This window comes from Suricata suricatta, chromosome 3 (assembly GCF_006229205.1).
Source record: "Suricata suricatta isolate VVHF042 chromosome 3, meerkat_22Aug2017_6uvM2_HiC, whole genome shotgun sequence".
NCBI classification, from domain to species: domain Eukaryota; kingdom Metazoa; phylum Chordata; class Mammalia; order Carnivora; family Herpestidae; genus Suricata; species Suricata suricatta.
The window spans coordinates 151,943,099-151,953,497 of NC_043702.1; the positions used below are offsets into that span (position 1 = coordinate 151,943,099).

The window sequence follows — 10,399 nt, forward strand, 5'->3', positions numbered from 1 at the left end:
CAGGCCCACCTACTTTGACAGGAACCTCTGAACATTCCAGATGAAGCCTCCTGACAGAGAGGCTGCCCTGGAACTCTTCCCGAATAGGAGAGGCTGCCCGTGAATCACCACAGCTGAGGACACGCTCGGAGAGTCTGGGAATTTTAACCTGAATCAACATCCTTTTGCTGGCTAAACCTGAAGTTTTTAAACCTCAGGACCAAGTTTATTTGCCAGATCAACCGTCCACTCCACTCTCTCCACAGCATGTCCCTCAACCAATTGTCTCGTCAGCCACATCCTGGCACACCACCCAGGGCCAAGGGACAAGACAGAGCCCCCGCCCCAGCTTCCAGCCCACACCGCGTCTTCCATACCAGCAGGACGACATGTGGCTGCCAAGGAACGTGCTGGTGAGTAAAGGGAGGTCAGCTTTTCTGACCTGGCACTTTAAAGCATGCAAGAAGCATCGCTGTACCAGTTCATCCATTTGCTCTGCAAGGAAAGACACATTTTCCTGATGGCTACGGAATACCTGGTGCAGGACAATTCCCGCTCAGCCCCACCCCTGCCTCACCCCTGAGCCCTGGAAGGAACCTATCCAGGGTACCAATGCTCCCAGACTCTCTTGAGCACTGAGCCTTTAAAGAGGGCAGACCCCGGAGAAGAGGACCAGCCACAAGGTCCCAACCGGCCCTGAAGAAACCGTGGAGGCTGAAAATAGTCCAAATGCCAGAACAGACTGGCACCAGGGGCACATGACTCGTGTGAAAGAGACTCTGGGTCACATGCCAAAGGGCTGCTGCACCCCCATCACCGCCGTGTTCCCCTAGAGCTACTCTACTCAGAAGCAGAGCAAGGCACATTTCCTAAACTGACAGGAGGCGGGTACTTATACTTCCAACACGATACCTTTTTTTTTAATATAAAACTTTTTATTTTTTTAAATTATTTTTATAGCTTATTGTCAAGTTGGCATCCATAAAACACTTAGTGCTCATCCTCACAAGTGCCCTCGTCCATGACCATCACCCCCTTCTCCTTTCCTCCCTCCCACTTCAGCCCACAGTTTGTTTTCAGTATTCAAGAGTCTCTAATGATTTTCTGTCCTGTTAAGTTTATTCTGTTAGACTTATTAGTAAAAACATATATCTTTGCCTGACTCATTTCACTTAGCCTTACACCCTCGAGGTCCAACCACATTTCTACAAATGGCCAGATTTTATTCCTCTTCAATGCTATGAAGTATTCTATTGTATAGATAAGCCACATCTTCTTGATCCAATCATCAGTTGATGGACATTTAGGCGCTTTCCATGCTGCTAAAGTGCTGCTATGAACTTTGAGGTACATGTGCTCCTATGCATCAGCACTCCTGGATCCCTTGTGTAAATTCCTAGCAGTGCTATTGCTGGGTCTTAGGGGAGTTCTATGGATAGTTTTTTTTAGGAACTCCACACTGTTTTCCTGAGTGGCTGAATCAGTTTCCATTTCCACCAACAGTGCAGGAAGGTGCCCGTTTCTCCACATCCTCACCAGCATCTATAGTCCCCTTATTTTTTCACTTTAGCCACTCTCACCAGCATGAGGTGGTATCTCAGCGTGGTTTTGATTTGTATTTCTGTGATGATGAGTGACACTGAGCATCGTTTCATGTGTCTGTTGGCCATCTGGATGCCCTCTTTGGAGAAGTGTCTATTCATATCTTCTGCCCATTTCTTCACTGTATTATTTGTTTTCCAGGTGTGGAGTTTTGTGAGTTCCTTGTAGATTTTGGATACTAGCCCTTTATCCAGTAAGTCATCTGCAACTAACCTCTCCCATTCTATCAGTTGCCTATGAGTTTTCTTTTTTTTTAATTTTTTAAAATTTATTTTTGAGAGACAAGAGAGACAGCATGAGCAGGGGAGGGTCAGAGAGAGAGGGAGACACAGAATCTGAAGCAGGCTCCAGGCTCTGAGCTAGCTGTCAGCATAGAGCCTGACATGGGGCTCGAATCCTCAAACTGTGAGATCATGACCTGAGCTGGTCAGACACTTAACCTACTGAGCTACCCAGGCACCCCAAGTTTTCTTGAATGTTTCCTCTGCCATGCAGAAGCTTTTTTTTTTTTTTTTTTTTTTTTATCTTGATGAGGTCCCAATAGTTCATTTTCCTTCTTGATTCCCTTGCCTTTGGGGATGTGTCAAGTAGGTAATTGCTGCAGTTGAGGTCAAGGAGGCTATTTCCTGCTTTCTCCTTTAGGGTTTTGATAGTTTTCTGTCTCACATTCAGGTCTTTCATCCATTTTGAATTTATTTATGTGTATGGTGAAATAAACTAGTCTAGTTTCATTCTTCTGCATGTTGCTATCCAGTTTTCTCAGAACCATTTGCTCGAGAGACTGTCGGTTTTCCATTGGATACTCTTCCTGCTTTGTCAAAGATTATTGGCCATACATTTGTGGGTCCATTTTTGGGTTCTCTATTCTATTCCATTGGTCTAGGCGTCTGTTTTTGTGCCAATACCATACCGTCTTGATGATGACAGCTTTGTAGTAGAGGCTAAAGTCTGGGATTGTGATGCCTCCTGTTTTGGTTTTCTTCTTCAATATTCTTTTGGCTATTCACGGTTTTTTGTGGTTCCATACAAATTTTAGCTTGGTTTGTTCTAGCTTTGTGAAGAATGCTGGTGTAAGTTTGATTGGGATTCCATCGAATGTATAGATTGCTTTGGGTAGTATTCACATTTTAACAATATTTGTTCTTCTAATCCATGAGCACAGAATGTTTTTCCATTTCTTGGTGTCTTCTTCAATTTCTTTCATAAGGTTTCTATAGTTTTCATCACACAAGTCTTTTACATCCTTGGTTAGGTTTATTCCTAGATATTTGATGGTTTTTCGTGAAATTGTGAATGGGATCAGTTTCTTGATTTCTGTTTCTGTTGCTTCATTTTTGGTGTATAAAAATACAACTGATTTCAGTACATTGATTTTCTACCCTGCAACTTCGCTGAATTCATGGATCAGATCTAGTAGGCTTCTGGTGGAGTCGGTGGGGTTTTCCATGTAGAGTATCATGTCATCTCCAAAAAGTGAAAGTTTGACTTCATCTTTGTCCATTCTGTTGCCTTTCATTTCCTTTTGTTGTCTGATTGCTGATGCTAGGACTCCAGCACTACGTGAAACAACAGTGGTGAGAGTGGACACCCCTATTGTGTTCTTGATCTCAGGGGAAAAGCTCTCAGTTTTTTTCCCATTGAGAATAATATTAGCTGTAAGCTTTTCATAAATTGCTTTTATAATGTTTAAATAAGTTGATTCTATCCTGATATTCTCGAGGGCTTTTATTAAGAAAGGATGCTGTATTTTGTCAAATTATTTTTCGGCATCTCTCGAGAAGATCGTATGGTTTTTATCTTTTCTTTTGTTAATGTGATGGATCACACTGATGGATTTGTGAGCATTGAACCAGCCCTGTAACCCAGGAATGAATCCCACTTAATCATGGTGGATAATTCTTTTTATATGCTGTTGAATTCAATTTGCTAGTATCTTGTTGATTGTTTTTGCATCTGTATTCATTAAGGATATTGGCCTGTAGTTCTCTCTTTTTGTTGGGTCTCTGGTTTGGGAATCAAAGTGATGCTGGCTTCATAGAATGAGTCCGGAATTTATCCTTCTATTTCTATTTTTTGGAATAGCTTGAGAAGAATGCTTATTAACTCTGCTCTAAATGTCTGGTAGAACTTCCATGAGAATCCATCCGGCCCTGGGCTTTTATTCATTAGGAGATTTTTGACAACTGACTCAATTTCTTCACTGGTTATGGGTCTGTTCATATTTTCTATCTCTTCTGTTTGAATCTGAGTAGTGCATGTGTGTTTAGGAATTTGTCCATTTCTTCTAGGTTGTCCAATTTGTTGGCATATAATTTTCATAGTAATCGCTGATATTTATTTGTATTTCTGAGAGATTGGGTGCAACAGATCCACCATCATTCATGACTTTGTCTATATGGGTGTTCTCTCTTTCTGAGGAGCCTGGCTACATGTTTCTCAATTTTGTTTATTTTTTCAAAAAACCAACTCTTGGTTTCATTGATCTGTTCCACTGTTGTTGTTGTTGTTGTTTTTATATTGTTTATTTCTGCCCTGATCTTTATTGTTTCTCTTCCTCTGCTGGGTTTGGGGTGCTTGTGCTGCTCCTCTTCTAGTTCCTTTAGGTACTGTTAGATTTTGAATTTGTGCTTTATCTAGTTTCACGAAATAGGCCTGGATTGCAATATACTTTCCTCTTGTGACTGCCTTTGCTGCATCCCAGAGAGTTTCAATTGTAATATTTTGTTTTCATTGGTTTCCATAATTATATTCCATATAATTTTTAAACTTCTTCTCTAATTGCCTGATAGGCCTGATCATTCATTAGTAGTGTGGTTTTTAACCTCCATGTTTTTGGAGGTTTTCCAGATGTTTTCTTGAGATTGATTTCAAGTTTGACATCATTGTGATCTAAAAGTGTGCATCGTATGACCTCAATTTATTTATATGTATGGAGGTGTGCTTTATGCCCCAGTATGTGATCTATCTTGCAGAATGTGCTATGTGCATTCGAGAAGAAGGTGAATTTCCCAGCTTCAGGATGCAGAGTTCTAAATATATCTATCAATCCATCTGTTCCAATGTGTCGTTAAGGTCCATTGTTTCTTTAGTGATTTTCTGTCTTGTTGATCTATCCATTGCTGTACGTCGAGTATTGAAATCCCTTCCAATTAGCACATTTTATCAATAAGATTGTTTCTGTTTGTGAATATTTTATGTATTTGGGTGCTTCAGAATTCGGCGAGTAGATATTTATAATTGTTAGCTCTTCCTGATGGAGAGATCCTGTAATTATTATATAATGTCCTTCTTCATCTTTTGTTACTGCGTTTACTTCAATGTCCAGTTTGTCTGATATAAGTATGGCTACTCTGGCTTTCTTTTGACTTCCAGTTGCAATATAGATATTTCTCCATCCCCTTACTTTGAATCTGAAGGTAACATCAGGTCTAAAATGAGTCACTCGTAGACAGCAAATAGATGGATTTTGGTTTTTTTTTTTTAATCCATTCTGCTACCATGTGTAGTTTGGTTGGAGCATTTAGTCCATTTACATTCAGTGTTATTATTAAAAAATATGGGTTTAGATTCATTGTGTTCTCTGTAGGGTTCATGCTTGTAGTGGTGTCTCTGATACCTTGCATTCCTTGCAACATTTCCCTCATAGAGTCCCTCTTAGGATTTCTTGTAGGGCTGGCTTGATGGTGATGAATTCTCTCCATTTTTGTTTATTTGGGAACACCTTTATCTCTCCTTCTATTTTGAATGAAAGGCTCATGAAATAAAAGATTCCTGGCTGCATATTTTTGCTCTTCCTCATATTGAAGATTTCCTGCCGTTCCTTTCTGGCCTGCCAAGTTTCATTAGATAGGTCTGTAACCACTCTAATAGGTTTCCCTTTTGTATGTTTGGGCCCTTTTATCCCTTGAGGCTTTCAGAATTATCTTTATCCTTATATTTTGCCAGTTTCACTATTATATGTCATGCCAAAGGTCAATTCACGTTACGTCTTTTGGGAAATCTCTGTGGCTCTTGGATTTCAATGTTTATTTCCTTCCCCAGATGGGGAAATTCTCAGCTATAATTTGATCATGCACCCCTTTAGGATCTTTTGCTCTTTCTTCTTCTGGAATTCCTATGATATGGATATTGTTCCATTTGATTGTATCACTCAGGTCTCAAATTCTCCTTTTGTACTGCTGTATCAATTTCTTTTTATCAGCTTCCTCTTTTGCTATAACTGTGTCTTATAATTCACCTGTTCTCCTCTCTGCTTCTTCAATCCATGCAGTTTCCACCTCTAATTTATTATACCTCATTTATAACATTTTTTTTCACTTATCACAGCTATTTTGAAGGTCCCTAGACTTTGTATCCATAGCTTCTCAGATGACTTCCATGCTTTTTTTTCAAGCCCAGCGATTAATTTTATAACAGCTGTTCTAAATTTTTCCTACATTATAGTGCTTATAACTGTTTTGAGCAGGTCTGAGGGTCTGACTTCTTCCTGGAATTTCTTTAGAGGAGAGTTTTTCCATTTCATCATTTTGTCTAGCTTTCTGTCTCTTGTCAGTTTTAAAAGCTCATTATGCACTGTGCACCTGTTAGTATTGCTCTATTAAAGGAAGCTCATTGACTGTCCAGGGCCTGTCCATTCAGGAAGTGTTCTTTTAATGGTGTCTCTCCGTTTCTCTTGTTGTGCCTTTGGTTATTTAATTTCGCTACTCAGTGATATTTGGGATTCTCCACCATGTGTACTTTGGCTCGTTTCTTGAGGTAGCTCTGAAAAGGAAAACAGACATACAAACACATAGGGAACAAATGCACAAATAAAACACACAAGTAAACCAAAAGGGGAAAGACAGGAAAAAAAAAAGAATAAAAGAAAAAGAAAAAGGGCGGGGGGAGAAAAACAACAAAAGAGAAAGAACAGTTCACCCACAAGGCCATCTTTGTGGACTCAGTGTCTTTCCTCCCACTCCTGTAGTATTGTGTTTTCAGTCCTTCTTAGTTGGATAGATGCAGGTGGGTGAAAATTACAGAGCTCCCTACTTCTCTGCCATCTTGCCTCCTCTCAGAAACTCTTTAAAAACCTTCGTGCCTGCAATGATCCACTTATTTCAGGTCCAAAGATCTGTGTGCAAGACATCTACTGGGAACTATGATCTCCTGAGCCTTTATCAACTGAGACCAGCTTGGGGAAGTTCTGCTTCAGGATGCAGGTCACGTTCAGGTCAGCTCCACACATCCTTTGTTTTCCTCAGACCAGCAGCTACCTGGGATGTGATCCTCTGCTACAGGGTGATCATCTGACATGGAAAAATCGCATGTCAGAAACATCAGGCAGCAGCCAAGACATTCTCTAGTCCTTCTCAGGGTCAGCTGGGAGTCCAGAGAGAGTAGGAGCCATGGCAGGTGCGGCCAAGAGAGAGCAGAGAGTCTGAGCTCCTATCTAAACTCCATTTCTGGGGCACCCGGGGGCTCTGCTGGTTGAGCATCTCACTCCTAATTTTGGCACAGGTCATGATCCCCAGGTTGTGGGGCTGAGCCCTGTGTCAGACTCCACACTGAGCGAGGAGCATGCTTAAGATTCTCTCTCTCACCCTCTCCCTCCTCTCTCCCTCTCCCCCTTTCCTCAACCTGCATCCTCATATCTCTGCTGGGACACAGGCTGATGAGGTGACCCTGCAGCCCAGCAGGCTTCAGCCAAGGCTAATCACCTGAGGGGCTCCGATGTGGGGCTGAATTTGTAAGAATGTGTCTATACAAATAGGCACATCACCTGGCCTAAAGGCCAGGTAGAGTGCTTTTGAGAAAAGTACTGTTACTGCTTTGATGAAAATGACAAGAAAATAACCATAAAATAAACTGCCACGTGGCTTGAGAAAGCATGTGTTACAGTGAGAAAATATAACTTCCATGATGAAGAGGAGATTTGAAATGGGGAACTTGAATAACAGAAAAGTAATCAGGTCATGACTGTGGTGCCTGAGGGTCTTCTCTGTTTTGATCTGGATTCAGAAGTGAGAATATCCGGGCACTCGCCATGGGGCAACAAGATGCCTAAATGTGTGCAGCAGATAAAGCCACACTGCCTGGACCCATATATGAAAGAATATCCCTGTACTGAAAGGCAGAGTAGACAGTAGGTAAGGCCTTCTTCTGGGCCCAGGATTCTACATCCACCTAAGAAATCATCCGAGTTCTATGTAATTTTTGTCCAAAGAAGAAAAAAATTAAACCAATCCATCTATTCTTCCTTCTTTGTATTTCTCTCTCTATCCAACCAGTCAGCCAGCCAGCCAGCCAACCATCTCTCAATTCATCCATCCATCCAACCATTCATTTTTTCCTTTACAAAAGCACAGAAATTAAAGTCATGAATCAGTAACCTGTCGAAGGTCACAGCAGGGACCTTGGCTCTCATTTGTGAAGGCAGGCCCCGTGCTCTGCCCCCCAGCCAGCCATCTCTGCAACAGAAGAACATGGAACCCACCACAAGTGGTCCTGGTAGGTGTGGAGCACGGAGAAGCCCCTTCCCTTCAAGCCTGCAGTGAGCATCTCGGCTGTGAACATGGCAGCAACTCCGATGGCAACGGGGGCTCTGGGAAGGAGGAAGCCAGACACACACGTCAGGGAAGGCATTGCAGGAGGGCATGCGTCAGGACTCTCTCCACACATTCACAGACCATCTAACACCACGTTCACAAGTTTGGAGCAAGTACCTGTACCCCAGGAGTATCAAGTTGGGTCTCAGAGTTCTTCAGATTACCTATAAATAAGATTTTCAAAAATCCCTTGAACCACATGCCCCTTTTGTCTAAGTACCTAACCTGCTGCTGTTGTCACTGTGTTTTATTCCTAATATTAATTAAACCCAGGTAGGACTTGCAAGGATATTTAAAGTTCGGATATTATGATCTCACGGTCGTGAGATCAAGGCTTGTGTTGGGCTCTGTGCTGGGTGTAGAGCCTCCTTAATATTCTCTCTGCCTCTCTCTCTCCATTAAAAAAAAAATCCCTGCATCTAATTCCAAAAATATAAATGACCTCTCTTACCTTAAAAGCATAGCCATCCCATGCAGAGATTCAACAGGAAGGTATTGGGAAGAGGGAAGAAAGAAACAGTGGCACTAACCAAAAACGGTCCCTCTAAGGTGTCTCTGTAGCATAGGGCTCGCTCCATGTAACTATCTACCGAAGAAGTGAGTGTGTCCAGAATACCAACAACAATCACTTTCACAGTAACTACATAAACTTCCAAAGCCCGAGGGGGAAACATGAGCCAGCCCAGTGTCCTCAAGCATTGCCCACACACTGCCTGTAGGGTCTGCTGCCCACCTGGATCACAGTGGGGAACAGACAGGCCTGACCAAGGTGGCCTGGGCACAAGGGAAAAGATTCTAGGGCAGAGTTCCCAACACTTGAGAGTTCCCAGCATTAAGAAAAACGTTTCCTAAACTGGTGGCTCCACTTATTGTGCCCACAGGTCAATCAATTCTTGCCACAAAAACTGTGAAGCTGGCTTCTCTCTCGGTGCCACAAAGGCGGATCTTTTTCTTCTACCTCTGGAAGGGCTACTGGCTCAAAATGTCAGTTGTAAACATATTCCATATTTTTAATAAAGCCTCCTGGTACCAATATCCTCTGCCACAGACCATCTAAAGCTTCATCTCCACAGACATTCTAAAGGCCACTTGGAGCAGGCAAAATACACATTTCTGTCATTTTCTCTCAACTTGGATACAATCTTGGGGAAAACTAGTGACACCACCGTCCTTTTCAATGGCAAGTTGTGTGACATGTAAACAAGGAAGGAAACCTTCCTAGGTGATGTTTCCAAAAGGTTCAAGAAAAACAGGAGAACATGAGTAGCAACACTAAGATCTTTCAATGCTGACCCTCCCATGCTTACAATCTCTGTCTCTTTCTCCCTCAAAGAAGCAATGGGCAAAGTAATCAGATCTCATGTTTCACTCCAGATGACACAAGGAAGAAGAATGGATTGTATCGAGTGTTGGTGGAAGTGTCGGAAGACTGGCTCTCCCTGGAGGTATTAGTAAGATACTGCTTGTGATGAAGACACACTGGAGGCAGCCACAAGGTCCACAAAGAAAGGACATTTCCATCACCACACAATAGGTCAGAAGACTCAGTGTCCCTGAGCTTGCTGACCTGGAAAATGTCCCCAAGATCTTAACTGAAAAACCAATAGAGATAAAGTCTAAATCCCTGTGGTTGTAGTTTTAACCATACGCACCAAATCTGTGCACTTTTGTATACACACATATACATGAATTCAAGAAGGCTGGGAAGGATGTATGCATCAAATGATGTGGTTACTCCTAGGAGAAGAGGTTTGTGAGGTGAGGGGGCTTTTGATTTTTCAGAACTGTTCATATGAAGACTTCCTAGTTTATTTTTAAAAAGAAGCCATGTGTGATGGCTGAACAACTGTAAAAAACACTACAAATCACTGAATTGTACATCTGGAATTGGTGAATTTTATAGTGTAAACTATATCTCAATATATCCATTAAAATAACTTTAGGGGTGTCCTGGTGGCTCAGTCGGCTAAGCTTCCAACTTTTGGTTTCAGCTCAGGTCATGATCCCAGGGAATTGGGATCAAGCTATACTGATAGCATAGAGCCTGCTTGGGATTCACTCTATCTCTCGCCCTCTCTCCAACCCTCCCCATCACACTGTCTCTCTCAGAAATAAATGATTAAAAAAAAGAGTTAAACAAGAGGATGATGACATGGATGATGGGGGAAAGGTATTAAGGCAATGAAAGAAACAGAGACCAAGAAAATGTCACAGACATGACACAGTAGGGT

The 10,399-nt window shown here is 42.0% G+C and overlaps 1 long non-coding RNA gene across 1 annotated transcript in view; it reads right to left on the minus strand.

Annotated features, from left to right (window-relative positions):
- Window positions 1-8,146, minus strand: part of LOC115288356 — an 11,543-nt gene extending 3,397 nt beyond the window's left edge. The window contains exon 1 of the long non-coding RNA XR_003906959.1: window positions 8,057-8,146. This is a non-coding gene — a long non-coding RNA (uncharacterized LOC115288356). The remainder of the gene's footprint in view (window positions 1-8,056) is intronic.
- Window positions 8,147-10,399: the final 2,253 nt, after the last annotated feature.